Here is a 12,941-nt window from a genome sequence, read left to right as displayed (position 1 = left end):
TGTGGGACTCGAGGCGAATGCAGACCACTTCAGGCCCGCCGACACCGTGCGGATGTGCAGCGTCGGCTTAATGAGCCACCGCCGTGTGAGTTTGAACCATGACCTTTGTCGGCGAACAGTGGGAACTTTGGGAAAGGATTTTGTTTTCCTCTTGATTTGACTGTTTTATGCTTTTTTTGCTTTCCAATTATGCCAAATAGCTTTTCGCTAGGTGCAACCGAATTGTTGAAACAATTAAAGCATCTTCACGTTTGCTTTGTTTGTGTGTGTGTGTGTGTGTGTGTGTGTGTGTGCGCGCGCGCACGCGCGTGTCCTTGGCAACAGCTGTGGAAAAAAAACAAGAACTAGTCACAATGTTAATGACTGTAGTTGTGCAAGAAGGCCACCTGAGCCTCTACAGAGAACTTACTTAACTGGGGATCTGAGCACAGTTGCATTTTCACTTTACCTCTACGTGTTAGGCAGGTCTTCATAACATGAGGAGAGCGTTTGAATTTACACGACAGCTCCTGGCGAAACAAGAAGAGCAGTGCCAGTTCGTTTTTTGGTCAGTTCATGAAAAAATGTAGCAGGTTCTTCTTTTTTTTCTTTTTGACATTTGACAAGATTTCCTTATTTTTTTTTTTCTTAGTATTTTGGAAGAGGAAAAGTGACTAATTAGAGTCAAGCAAAACGCTGGCTAACAACGCTGACTCGAACATAAATGAAATGATCTTTCTTAAGTACGACTGGCAGACAAACACTGTGTTCTCGCAACCGAGCAATTAAAAGCGCTAGCCCGCATCTGATTGGCTCCCGCCGCGTCTTGGATCGAGTCGTTGGATTCACGTTGGCAAAATTCCTAACTCCTTGTTTTCTTTTTTTTTTTTTGAGGATTTCAACAGACGTGCACTTCAGCGCAGGCAGTGTAGGCCGCGTGGAGAGCCACTGGTGTAAAGACGCACTCGCAGTCACTTTGTGTGTTTGGATTTTTATTTTACGCAGCGGCTGAACAGAACTCGCCTCCTTTGTCTCTCCGATCTCGCGCGGAGCTTTCGCTCTCATCGGCGCACCTGCTTCTGAAGGTCAGATGCACTTGAGCGCCGCGCTTTTAAGAGCGAGTGTTACGGAGCTTTTCACATTATACATGTAGCAGAGACAAATGCGAGCCGCGAAAGCACAGAAGTGCACAGGGCGTCTGGGCAGCAGGGGTGAATCAGCGGCAACTCGGCGGATCAGATCTTTATCCGCCGTATCTACATCTGAGTTTTGGTCCCGGTGTCGAGAGGACTAATTTTCGGCAGGACGGCCGCGGCGCTCGCGCAGTCACAGTCGTCTGGGGTAGCGTGATAAGGTTTTGTGATATTTTTCAAAGTCTCTTCAAAAAGAAAAGGATATTATGAGATTACATCTCTGCATTTCCACCCCGGACTTTAAAATATGAGAGTCGGCTCCTTAAATAATGCCCGCAAAGGCTGTTTGTTTGTATCAGTGATGAAAAGCCGCCCCTGCCTTTGTTCAAACAGAGAGTTTTCACACAGAGCCGATAAGGCCTGCGTGTAATGGCTCCGTCCGTGTTTATCATGAGTAAATACTGTGCTGTAGCTACAGTTAAATAATACGATTTAATCTGTCCAAAAAGAAAAAAAGAAAATGTTCCGCCTCTCTTGACCTGTGCGAGACATCTCTCTTCACCGCGTTTATTTATTGATGATGTGCTCTTGGCCCCCCGGTGGTTTATTTAAATATCGCCTTCTGACACAGGCACCTTATACTTTTTTGCTGTTCTCTGCAGCAGCTGCAGAGGTATGAATTTCGAAAGTTCATGCCGTTGTAGCAGGTATTTCTCTGGTCCCAATTCAAGCTGCCATCCAGCGTCCATAATGGGATTAGTCCAAGTGGTGCAAAGGCAAGTTGGACGAAAATGTTTCGGTCAACCGCCAAACCCTCACATACGAAGAGCACTCTGCCTTCTCCAGCATTGGACGCCGTGTAGATAAAGACAGAGTCATTTATTTTGCACACTGTATATCTCCTTTTAATTCTATTTACCCCTTCCCCAAGAGATAAGTAACCGGGCATTCTTCCAAAGCGTCAGCGGTACGAACTAATACGACAGATTTACTTGGGGCTCTTGCAAACACACCGAGAGAGGGAGGGAGGAAGAGTGGGGTGGGGTGGGGGAGGGACAGGAACCAGAACTAACACCAGAATTAGGGCAGCAAAGAGGAGATCGGGGCGTGGAATTTAATTCAGCGGAGGCTAATTTGGAGTGCATCCAAGTGTTCGTGGGCCCCACGGCTTCCCGCTGCCTGCCTTGGCTGGCTGAGTCATCGCGTGGCGCTCGCCAACAGACAAGACTTGTGGAGTGCGACGAACTTGAGGTGAACTCGATGGCGGCTCCGCGGCGCGGCCCAGTGAGCAGGGACGGGGCGGCAGGTAGCTGCCGAGCGATGCTCGCCTTGGCATTAGTCACCGTCACCCCTCAGCGGGCCGCCGTGGGGGTGCGGCTCCGAGATTAGGATTAACAGCCATATAACAGATAAAGAGCAGGAGCATTTGACACAGGTTGGCGGCGTCCGTCACCAGTGGTTAACTCGGCCCGTGACTCAGGACTTTATCGTTACTTTTAACGACGTTTTCAAACCGATTTTCTTTTCGAGACGAAATGTCTCTCAGAACACAAGTTGTTGTTTCGGGCTTTCTAAACCTGTTTGTTTAATTTCCTCGAGGGCATAACACAATCCACAATTTCATTTACCATAAAACTGGCATCAGTGCTCAATTAAGGGAGTCGTTACACCGTATTGACTGCGCTAATTAAAGATTTTCTTTCTCGCCCCGGTTGCTTGTTAATTGATGAACCAACGAAAGGACAAGTGCAGTTGACGCTTATGTATTTTTACATGCGTAGTTTAAATGATAAGTGCCTCGCTTGTGCCACCTTTTTAGGACCGTAATTAAGCAATAATCACTCCAGGATGGTGGAACTCGAAATCAGAAGGTGGCTAATTGTTGGAAGTGAGGGAAACTAATCAGGTCATTTATTTAAAGCCGAAGTGAAATATACAACAGTCCATCAGATCAGCAGAGCTTTTTCCATTTTCAAAGCTGTGTTGAGCACATATTACCGCATAAGATTTACCCTTCTTGAAAAGCAATACTGAAAGTCCCAGATCACTTCCAAAGACTGTCGCAAAGTTCAGTGGTAACACTGCAAGTGACTTTTTATTTTATTTTATTTTATTTTTTTTCAGAATGACTTCTTTGAAAAGTAAACCAAAAGACAGAAGCAAGCTTTGACTTCCAGTGCTGGAAGACCCGCCAGCCTGGGACATATGCTGCAGCCTTGTCTTCATCATGCAGATGTCTGGGAAAGGAAGACACACACCAGACCTGGAAACTTATCAGCCGGCAGTGCGAATGAGGCTGACATCTGGCTGGCTGGCGGCGTGTTTGGCGTCAGGCAGCGTCGGGAGTCTGCGAGGTCTCCAGCTCTCAAACCGCATCAGCTCACTTTTGGACCAGACTGCAGCCAATTTAAAGGGCCTAAAGGGGTGGAGGTGGTGGTGGTGGTGGTGGTGGTGGGACGTACATGTGTGTAGATAAACATCGGCACTGGCAACCCGGCGGGCACGTACAGTAGGCGACTCCGAGCGGCAATGAGTTGAGATCCGGGGGAAATCCTCCTCGCACGCGAAACCGCAAATCCGCCACTTGCGCGCAACCGGCATGTGTCAAGATCAGCACTCAGTCCATCATCCGGGCCTCAACAGACTCCGAAACGTGGCCGCCGTGCTCTCCGAGTGTCATTGGAGTGGCAGTAAATGTCATCCACATCCGTGGACGTGTGCCATTATACCGCAGGATAATGAGCAGTATTGGTGATTGACCTGCTTTCCCGCCACCGTCCGGAGCACTCTGCCTCTCGGTAACCAGCACGCATGAACATACATGAAAAGAGATTCAATCTTGTTTACGTCCAAAGGGGGAGCACAGTGGATGTCACCATGAAAGAGTGAGTGGCCGGCATGAAAGCGGATAAGCTGATAAAAGAGCGAGGGAGACGCTGGGCAAGAAGGAGGTCAATCCGAACCGAGGCAGGCATCCTGGGTGCACGTGCATGGCCCCGTCGTGGAATACTCCCTTTTAGCGTCGTTTGCTTCTGTGCGTGCGCTCGGGGGCCAGGCTACGACGGCCGTACTTAAAAACGGAGAAAGGAAATGGCACGGCAATAAAGTCCCGGAGACTTGTCGGAAATGAGATGGATAACGAGGCGTAATTGCACGGACTCGAGCCGCGTTGCTTGGAAGCACAACAGACAAATTGGGGCCGGGAGAACTCTCAGGCGCGAGTTGCATATGTGCAGCGTTCGCAGCGACAAAATAAGATCCACTTATCGGCCTGCACTCCGGCACAAAAAAAAACTGGGATGTTTTTTTTTTTTTTGCAGAGCGGCGCAATGTCTCCGTGTAACCCCCCCACCTCCCCCCCCCACCCGATGTCTTCCTCGACGGTTGTGACTAAATATCCGGAGAGCAACGTGCCTCCGTTACCCCGCACACTCGGGCACGCAAGTCTCCGCGACGGTGCTCTTTACACGTGCGCGCAAGGCAGCTTTCCTGGCGTTTGCACGTGCACACGCACAGGAGCCCGACGGAGGCAAACACCCGCGGCACCCTTAATTTAGGTTGCGATGGCGGCGAGGTGCCATTTTTAGCTCGCTGATATTACTTGAATAGTTGTTACCTGAAATAACCCCGGGGAGAGGTAAAACAATCCCACTCTCCCACAAGCCCAGGAGTTTAATCCTCTCTAGTATCCCAGGGAAATCACGCTTCCTCTAATAATTCCTCTGGTCTTTCAGTTCAACATCGACGTCCTTTTGTGTTAGCCGCGGCCATTAGCCCTGACACATGTATAATTGATTACCATATTAACAGCTAAATCATTTGCCTTCTTTTCTTTTTTTTTTCTGCGCTCAGGCCGTGGGGATAGATAAGGTGCATAATGGCTTCCAGCAGACGGATTCCACAGCGTGTCCACTCTGCTGGTTGAAGTCGTTGCCACCAGGGCAAAGGACCCTTGAGTGGACTGTCATTTTCTATAAGGTTTTCATGTTGCCGCCGGTCTCTGCCGGAAGGAAGGCAAGGAGGAAGGACGGGGCGCCGCTCTCTATATTCAAGTTCAAAGGTCACCGAGGACATTATTCATGCGGGGCTAAGGCCTCCACTTTGTACCCGGAGAGAGCGGCAGAGCCGGTGGACGGCGGCGGGAAGTGGTCTCTGTTACCGTCGTTCAATAAATGAGGGGACCACAAATTACTTTAAGTGTGCTGCCTTGAGCCAATTCAAAGGGCACTGCTGGGCCAGCACTCTGTGACCTTATCCAAAGGGGGGGTAAGAAAAAAAAAAAAAGAATTAGCATGCACAGTTCAAAGCCCATGGCGATGCATGCGTGAAAATGTACACGCGGACTGGCGTTATCAAGGGGTGAAGTAAAAGGGGAAAAAAATGTTAAAATCATGTAATTTACATTCACTGTTCCGACTGCGCGTGACGCATTCATCACCGCTCATTACTGCAGTCACAGTGAGCTAATTAGCCAGGCTTAGCATGTTAGCTGAATTAAACGGTGAAAATTAGCTCAAGGGCGAGACCGTTGGGGGACATTGTTGCACGTGTGGGCCGTACCGGTTTGAAACCTCAAACCACAATTCATGACTGACCTTCTACAGGTCGCCGTGTCCGAGCAGCGACAGTCAGGGCTGGTGTGAAACCGCTGTCTTGTGTTTTAATCACTTCTTTTCTGAGCTGCAGATGCAGCTTTTTTCCCCACCGTTTTACAAACAAGCATGTGCTGGAAGTCAAGGTTGCGATAATGGTCAATCGCCGAGACCTTCAGGTTTCATTTACTTATCCATTAACTCGCCAAGGTCTGCGCCTTGATAGGCTCCAATGGCCCCTCAGAGTGGCACTTATTTTCCGTCCTCGCATGTTGGGGAGAGCCGAGAGCAGCCTGGACTCCGGAGGGAGAAGGTGGACGGGGAGAGCGAGAGGAGAAGGGAGCCTGAGCAGAGGAGGTCAGTGACGTCAAGGGGTAGGTGGTGGCATAGATAGCTTTATCCTCTCGCCTGTATCCCATGGTTACCATATGCCCAACGCAGCTGGGGATCCGGGCCCGAAAAAGCGGGGTGACGCATTAGACACACACGCTCTCCGTAGGGCGGCTGGCACCGGGCGCCGATCCGAGCGAAGAGCACCTATGGCCACGGCCCGGCGCGGTTCCGTTGTACCTGAGCGCACAGCTCTGGAGCCGCAGGGTGGTGTTTCTAATTCCACCGTGGGTTAGAGGGAACACAGAAGGCTAATATCTGCAGGATCTCCAACTGGGAGAGGTAGCACGCCTCTATTCCCCAGGAGAGCATCCTCACAGAAAGAGGCGGCGAGGAGGGAGAAAAGGGAAAGGGAGAGATACACACAGAGCGAGAGAGAGAGAAAGGAGAAGGCGGAGGTCTACTGGGTATACAGAGTCAAAGCCGGAGACGGAAAAAAGAAGGGAAAATAGGAGGGAGAGAAAGCGGCACATTATCTGTGTGTGTAGTCCTGGGAGGACGAGTGTGTTTGTAGAGTGATACCTATCAGCTCGGTGGCCGTCTCGGGAGATAGTACTGCACCGCGGTGTACTTTAGCTCAGATAAAACATCCCAGCCGGCGTCTGCGGTGGAAGGTCTCAGACGAGGCGAGCCAAGGTGAAAAGGGACGGAGGCGGGAGGGAGGTCAGCCGGCCGGCCGCGCCGGTGGAGGCGAGGCGGAAGAATGGAGGTCGCTCCTCCGCTCTTCTCCTCTGGTGGATGTTATCGCTAGGATGGAGATAGGTGGGAGCTTCTTTAGGTCAGCTGCGTTTTTCTGGATTTACCCTTCATGGGGCACCTAATGGGGTGTTTGTGTCAACCCCAGCAAAGTAATAATAATAATGGTAAAGCACATTGATAAATATGTCCTAGCATGGTAATTTACATTGCTGAAGAGTGATTAAAGTAATTGATGACTTTTTTTTTTGACTCTCTGAGGAAGGCTTGATTGCGGAAACGCCTCGGTTTTTAATGGTTTGAATGTAACCAAGCCGTTGCAATAAAGGATTTTTATTTTTTTTAACTTTTCTATGAGAGTGCCTTTGGAGTTTCTCCTGTTTTTGCTTCAAATTGGTGAAGGGATTGAATGTTAAATTCTGACTTCTCCGAGAATCCCGCTGAGTCGGCTTGAATATCGTTTTGCATTCAACGGTTGGTCAGATTGATATTTGACATATAATAAAATCACTTCCTTTACACTTTTAAAAAGAAATACATTTCTGGTACAATCCTGCTTTCTCTTTTCGCTTTGCGTTTTCTGGTCGACAGGGTTTGTCGCACCCTGTTCAGCCGCGCTGCAGCCGCTCCAGTCATCCCCCTCTTTTCTCTTTTGCTATATCTCATAATCCCATCTACTTTGTGAAGTACATAGTTCCTCCTGAGCAACCTCCCGCCGCGATGCTTCCGGCCGCTGGGATTAATGGCTGTTGTTCTTTTGCTGCCGCCGCCCTTTATCCTGTTTGTTCCAAATATGAGGACGTTTTGTCAAAAAGGACAATCTTTTTGTCGGAGCTGTTTTTTGGTTTTGTTTTTTTTTTTTTTCTCCCCTCTTTTTCTTCTCGCTGAAAAACCTCCCGGGTCATTCCATTGGGGGAATTGTTTCACGCTGGGTATTGATGGAATTGGACTGCAGTTGCTGCATTGATTTGCGCTTTTGTGCACTAGAGAATCTCGAGAATAATAATAATAATAATAAAAAAAAAAAAAAAAGACTGAAGGAATCTCCTTTTCCCCTGGCACTGCGATGGCTGCGAGCCTCATATTATTCATTTATCTGTGTGTTTGTTCCCCTTGTTTGTGCAGATGAAATATGTTTGGCCGTTCTTCCCCTTTAGTTGTAAAAAAAAAAAGAAAGAAAGGGGTGGGGGGGGAGTGGGGGAAAGTAGGGCACATGGGATTTTCTGAAGTATTACATTATATCTTCTGATACCTTTTATCGTTGTTTTTTTGAGGAGACTCAGATTTTGAGGCGGCCTTTGCGACGCATTAACAGGATTGCCTGCAGCGGGTTTAGTGACTTATTAAATTGCCAGTGAGAATCTTACAAATGGATGATATTGTTTTGCAGAGGATAAAGCCAAGCTTAAAAGGCGACAGCACCTTAGCGCGCGTCGGGGCTGCGGCCAACTGCCGCCGCGTGAAATCAGCGGATTGGTTTTACATTTGGGATTTGGGGTTTGAGAGAGGGAGAGGGTTTTTTTTTGATGAATTATCGGCTTGCTTGTGCCCGCCGACGTTTGACTCCGGCCACGCATACACATACGGGACTGTGTTGTTTTGCTTTTCTTTTCTTTTCTTTTTTTGTCTGAACCGGAGGAGAAAAGGGCAGCGAGGTCCTCCTCCGTCTGGAAAGTTTTCATGTGAGGCAGAAGGACCTCTGGGCACCGACACGGAAGCTCATTTTCACTTTGAGACTTCGTTATCCGCCCCTTTCCCCCTCACGGATGATTCACTAAGCTGTGTCTGTGCGCCCGCCTGTCTGTCTCTCGCTCTGTCGGGATCCCTCCCGGGGCTTTGATTGAATAACTAATGATTAATATCAACACAGCCGAGCACCGTGGAGACTGATTTACTTCACCCATTGATCCAGACCTTGAGAGGATTGATGAAAAAGGAAGAAGAAGGAGGAGTAAGAAAAAAATAAATAAAAAAAAAAGACAAACCAAAGGCAAAGTTTTGTGGGACTAAATTATCTGAGCTTGGATATCAAAACGGTTGCGTGCGTGCGTGCGCGTGCGTGCGTGCGTGCGTGCGTGCGTGCGTGGGCCAAAACGCTGCAGACGCACAGAACGTTTGCCTGCCGCTTCTGGGCATCAGAAAATCCGACCAGAAGTGAAACTCAAGAAGATTCTTGTTATGCAAGCGTACCTGGGTGCTTCCCAGCTCGTGTCACTTTGTTGGCTCGCAAGAACCGTCAGTTTCACACTTTCAACTCAGCAGCCAGGCAACTTAAATAGATTAACTTTGTTTGTTGAATTTAATTTTCCAAGTCAGCTAAAACTCTTTTTTTTTTTTTTTTTTTCACTTTTTTCACGACAAGAAAATCACCTCCCAGAAACATTAATAAGACGAGAAAAGCTTCCGTGTGATTGTAATAAAGACGTGATGATAATAAATAAATAAAAATTGGTGATATATTGTTTGACACATGATTGTGGTAAGTGAGGCAGAACTCTCTCTTCTCTCTTCAGAACCCGATTCCCCCTTTGCACTTTTTTGATTTATTCATCACCTACTCAGCTGTGAATATTTCCTAAGTGACTGACTCCTAGTATCTTGACGCTCCATCGGGTTCATTTTTCTTTTCTTTTTCTTTTTTCTCACCAATCCATTCCGCTTATAACAACTTTCTGGTGCTGTAAATCTAGATCCCCCCCCCCACCCTGCCTTCCCCCCCAACTCCCCCTTTTTTTTAAGTTATTACCAGTTTCCTGATACATTGCAAAGCGCTGGAGCGCTGACTGCGGAACCCAGACGCCGGGCGGAAATGCAATAAAAGCACTTTGTTTCGGAAAATAATATCACACATCTGCACGGCTGATTCATGGCTGCCGTTCTGCTCAGCTTTGGCGGCTGCGCACTTCATCTCACTCGCCACCGGGGGTTCCTGCAGGAGGGGCGGGGAGGGGGGGGGGGAGGTCGCGGGGGGGTCGGCCACTTTGTCAGACTGTCGCTCTCCAAGCAGGCCTCACGTTTATTACAAAACACTCTGACCGTTTCACTCCGTCGGAGGAGGAACGCCGCTCCCCTTTGAGTTTGACTTCGCACGCCTGCAAATCCAACCCAAATGCGATTTATTTATTTATTTATTTATTTTTGCCACATTGCAGTCGCTCCTATAAACTCCGGCGGTGCTCATTCCTCTTCCTTTTTTTTTTTTTTGTTTTTCTTTCCTTTTTCACCCGCGCGAAATTTTGCAGCCGCCAGGAAAACAGCCGCCATTTAAATACCATTTCTGTCCAATGGCACTCGAGCAAAATATTGTTTCTTCCTCTCCAGCGCAAAAACGCATTACGGCCAGTTGTTGTTGGGATTACTCCATAAAAAAGTAATCCAACTACTGATGACTGATTACTCTTTAAAAAAAAAAGTAATCTAATTACTTCTTCAACGACTTCTGTTTCATACGTAATCAAATACTCATGACTTTAGTTTTGAAAAGATAAACAGCTGAGAACGTCTCGTTTCCTGCACATAACGTGCAGCGGACCGCACTGTTCTTCGATTTAGACGAGATGAACTCAAAATAACGTTGACGTATTTCCGGCCATCAAGCGCAACTGCTCTTTTTGCCTGTTTTTGTTTGTTTTCGTCGCAGATCAATGGCGTTGCATGCACTGCTGCGTCATCAATCTGCAGCGTCATTGTTTTCCGGTTGTTTTTTTCTAAATTTCAGACGTTTTGTGGATCATGAGACGTTTGTAGCTTGGGAAGTAGCTCAGAGAAGCAATGGAATCGTTACTTGATAAAGTAACCGCGATATAATTACGATTTCCTGCCAGAGTAATCCCCTTACATTACTCTGTCGCTTAAAAAAAAAAGTAATTTAATTACAGTAGTGGATTACTTAGTAATAGATTACTCGCCAGTACCGATTATGGCATTATTTTCCGTTCCGAACCCGATTGGTGGATTTGGGGCTGAGATGTGAAAAGTGAGAAGCATCTTGATGGCAAACCGGGGACGCTTGGCGTGTCGAGTTCCAGGATGAAACACTGAGACGCGAAGAATCATTTTAAAAGCTTTTCTAGCTCCCGCACGCGCACACACACACACACACACACACACACACACACACACACACACACACACGCACACGCGCTGCTCATCCTCAACTGTAGTAATCCTTCCCGGGACACTTGGAAATATGCAGTGCACACACAGAGACACTGAGAAAACCCACAGAGAGAAGAGGAAGTGCCTTAAAAGAGGTTAAATGACATTACAAAGACGACCTAATTAGATTATGAAAGATGGTCTTAACCAAATCTGAAAGCCAACGGTCTGTAATGGGAGTCCTGTGGCTTATAAAAGCCTTTTTCCTTGGAACGATCGTCCCCTCTCTTCCTCTTCCTCCTCCTCTCCATCCCCATCTCCATCTTCTTAGGCGTCGCTCACACTCACACTCGCACTCACGCGCACGCACGCACGCGCGCACACTCACATGTAACACACACAGACACATATGGGGGGGATTTAGATGCCACCAGTCACACTTGGAGCCCGGCTCGCGGTCGCCGGCCAAGCATGGCAGCGTGAGGGAGGACCCCCGCCACTTTCTCTCTTTCTCTCTCTCTCTCTCTTTTTTTTTTTTTTTTCCCCCCAGGGATTTGAAAGGCTGGCCGGTCAACAGATTTAACTCGGAGATGAGCGGGAAGTGTCACAATTGCACACAAGACTGCACAAAACAGTGCACGGCGCCACTTAATGCCCTGCCCCTCCCTCCAACAACCGTTTGCCTCGGCAGTAATAGCTGCTTCCTCACTTCCGTCCCGACTGTTGGCGTTTCACTTTTTTTTCCTCACTATTTTCTTTTCCACTTGCCTTCACTCCAACGCTCTAAGCCATTTTTATGGTCCTGTTTACATGGAAAGGACTTTTTTTTTTTTTTTTCAAACCTAGCGTGTTAAGAAATGCAAAAAAAAAAAGCCGTCTCCAAAAATATCCGCATGTACACGGGAACGCTGGAAAAGTACCTACGCCAGGCCTTATGTGGCGCTGCGGTTTTACTCCGTGAAAGTGGAAGAAGAAGAAAAAGAAGAAGAAGAAGAAGAAGAAGAAGAAGTAGAAGACCTGGAGCCCGGTGTGTTTACACAAGTAGCAGCTAGCTAACATATGCACTCCATCAGCTCTATACCCTGCACTCACTCTTGCACTACATACTTGTTTTACATTGTTCATTTTGTAAATGACCCATTTTTCTGTATATTTATAAATATTTTTTTAGCATAGTAACTGCCCTCTTTCTTTGTTCTGCTGTCCTCCAAAGCACCAAACACACCACAACAAATTCCTTGTAGGTGCTAAACCTGCTTGGCAATAAACGTGTTTCTGATTTCTGATTTCTGATTTCTGATTTCTGAAGGCGGTGCGGATGGACGACAACGCTGAACTTCTGCTTCGAGGGACTTACTTCCTGTCTCCGCCATCTTTACGTCGTATCCACAAAGGTTTTTTTGCGCTAACGATATATATGCAGGCGGCAAGAAAACGGGCCAGAAATTCGGCGCCCGATGAAGAGTCAGAAGAGCAAACTGCGATCTGGCAACCCTGCCGCATTTCGCGACCTCGATCGTCAGGTATTGGAACGTTGGTGGCAACGTGCGATCGCCACACGTTTACTTTCCAACGGAACGCATTATTTTTGTTGTTGTCAAACAAAGAGACGGTTAGAAAAATCCCCACAGCCATAGCATAATGCCCCCCCCCCCCGGCTCCAGGTGAATGTTATTTGATGGCAGATGGGGCAAGACGGCTCTTGATAGCGAAGGTTGCCGACCCCTGGCCTAAGCGATCTGCCGGTGCGCTCTTGCTCTGCTGGGGTTTTTTTTGTTTTGTTTTGTTTTGTTGGTTGTGTTTTTTTATGCTCTCGTCTCTTGCGAGGCAGTCTGGAGCCGAGCGAGAAAAGTCTGCGTTTGCCACTTTACAGTCGCTATTGTTCTTGAGGCCGCCGCTGTCAAAACAGCTCCAGGCTGGAGAGAAATTCTCCCGCTAACACGTTCTTTTGAATGGCTGCATATTTTGGTTAAGGGGGATAGTCCCACCACCCAAGACTTAACTCACTTCTGCTACTTCTGCTGGTGACATTTCCAAAACGTGCAGAGTCATC

This window comes from Nelusetta ayraudi, unplaced genomic scaffold (genome assembly GCF_046127955.1).
Source record: "Nelusetta ayraudi isolate G7.1 ecotype Tasmania unplaced genomic scaffold, CSIRO-AGI_Nayr_v1 ptg000080l, whole genome shotgun sequence".
NCBI classification, from domain to species: Eukaryota; Metazoa; Chordata; class Actinopteri; order Tetraodontiformes; family Monacanthidae; genus Nelusetta; species Nelusetta ayraudi.
Note: the sequence above shows the minus strand (reverse complement) of the source record.